Genomic DNA, 2,500 nt, shown 5'->3' with positions numbered 1-2,500 from the left:
TCCCTGATAGTCTTGAAACTAAAAAACTCAAACCGTTAGTAGACCCACACCCTTTTCGTCTCACAAATATAGCCACCAATAGATGGCAATTTAGTGTGTATTTAACACACCTACACATGGGTGCTTGAAACAAATATAAAACAAATTTCCAAGATTGAATTGAACAAAAATAAAAACAATAAAAACAATAAAAAATAATAAAAATTTTCCAAGATTGAATTGAACAAAAATAAAAACAAAAAAAATAAAAAAAAATAAAAAATTTCCAAGATTGAATTGAACAAAAATAAAAACAAAAAAATAATAAAAAATAATAAAAAATACAAAAATATAGTTTAATTAAAAAAAAAAAGCAATTTATGAATTTCAAAGACATACGGCGGTGGACATTAACGAGACTCAACATGTATGCTTAAAAAGATAAAAATAAGCGAAAACAAGGCTAGGCGGTGAGCCTTAGGCCGCATGACGGAGCATTGGCACGACACTACACCGACGACGTGAAAAACGCACGACGGTGCCCATCATGGCAAGGCGATAGGCCTTAGGCCGCACGACGGCCGTTGGCTTGCGTTGGCTAAGGCATGGGCACGACGCCACATCCACAGCAAGAAAAATGCACGACGGTGCCCCTCATGGCTAAGCGGTGCGCCTTAGGCCACACGACGACCGTTGCCTTGCGTTGGCTAAGGCAACGGCAAGAAAAACGCACGACAGTGCCCCTCATGGCTAGGTGGTAGGCCTTAGGCCACACGACGGCCATTGCCTTGCGTTGGCTAAGGCAAGGGCATGATGCCACACCGACGGCAAGAAAAACGCCCGACGGTGCCCCTCATGGCTAGGCGGTAGGCCTTAGGCCACACGACGGCCGTTGCCTTGCGTTGGCTAAGGCAAGGGCACAATGCCACACCGACGGCAAGATAAACGCACGACGGTGCCCCTCATGGCTAAGCGGTGGGCCTTAGGCCGCACGACGGCCGTTGCCCTGCGTTGGCTAAGGCATAGGCACGATGGCCACACCGACGGCAAGAAGAACGGCCGACGGTGCCCCTCATGGCTAGGCGGTTGCCCTTAGGCCGCACGATGGCCATTGCCCTGCGTTGGCTAAAGCACGGGCACGATGCTAGGCGTTTGGCCTTAGGCCGCACGACGGCCGTTGCCTAGCGTTGGCTAAGGCATGGGCACGATGCCACACCGACGGCAAATAAAACGCACGACGGTGCCCCTCATGGCTAGGCGGTGGGCCTTAGGCCGCACGACGGCCGTTGCCCTGCGTTGGCTAAGGCATGGGCACGGCGGCCACACCGACGGCAAGAAAAACGCACGACGGTGCCCCTCATGGCCAGGCGGTCGGCCATAGGCCGCATGACGGCCGTTGCCTTGCGTTGGCTAAGGCATGGCCACGATTCCACACCGATGGCAAGAAAAACACACGACGGTGCCCCTCGTGGCTAGGCGGTGGGCCTTGGGCCGCACGACGGCCGTTGCCTTGTGTTGGCTAAGGCATGGGCACGATGCCACACCGACGGCAAGTTAAACACACGACGGTGCCCCTCATGGCTAGGCGGTAGACCTTAGGCCGCACGACGGCCGTTGCCTTGCATTGGCTTAAGCATGGGCACGACGGCCTCACCGATGGCAAGGAAAACGCACGACTGCCGTGGGGTTTTGTTCCCAAGGCAACGGGTAAACCTCTGTAGCCATGCTGGAAAAACGCACGACGGTGCCCCTCATGGCGGCCTTAGGCCGCATGACGGCCGTTGCCCGGCGTTGGCTAAGGCGTGGGCACGACGGCCACACCGACGACAAGAAAAATGCACGACGGTGCCCCTCACGGCTTGGCGGTGGGCCTTAGGACGGACGACGGCCGTTGCCTTGCATTGGCTAAGGCATGGGCACGACGGCCTCACCGACGGCAAGAAAAAAGCACAACTGCCGTGGGGTTTTGCTCCCAAGGCCACGGGTAAACCTCTGTAGCCATGCTGGGAAAATGCACGACGGTGCCCCTCACGGCTAGGAGGTGGGCAATAGGCCGCACGACGGCCGTTGCCCTGCGTTGGCCAAGGCGTGGGCACGACGGCCACACCGACGGCAAGGAAAATGCACTACGGTGCCCCTCATGGCTAGGCGGTTGGCCTTAGGCCGCACGATGGCCGTTGGCTTGCGTTGGTTAAGGCATCGGCACGATGGCTCACCGACGGCAAGAAAAACGCACGACGGTGCCCCTCATGGCTAGGCGGTTGACCTTAGGCCACACGACGGCCGTTGCCTTGCGTTGGCTAAGGCATGGGCACGACGCCACACCCACGGCAAGAAAAATGCACGACGGTGCCCCTCGTGGCTAGGCGGTTGGCCTTGGGCCGCATGACGGCCGTTGCCTTGTGTTGGCAAAGGCATGGCCACGATGCCACACCGATGGCAAGACAAACACACGACGGTGCCCCTCGTGGCTAGGCGGTGGGCCTTAGGCCGCACGACGGCCGTTGCTTGCATTGGCTAA

This window comes from Coffea arabica, unplaced genomic scaffold (assembly GCF_036785885.1).
Source record: "Coffea arabica cultivar ET-39 unplaced genomic scaffold, Coffea Arabica ET-39 HiFi ptg000200l, whole genome shotgun sequence".
Classification (NCBI taxonomy): Eukaryota; Viridiplantae; Streptophyta; class Magnoliopsida; order Gentianales; family Rubiaceae; genus Coffea; species Coffea arabica.
The sequence above is the reverse complement of the archived record's forward strand: the minus strand, read 5'-3'. Positions refer to the sequence as shown.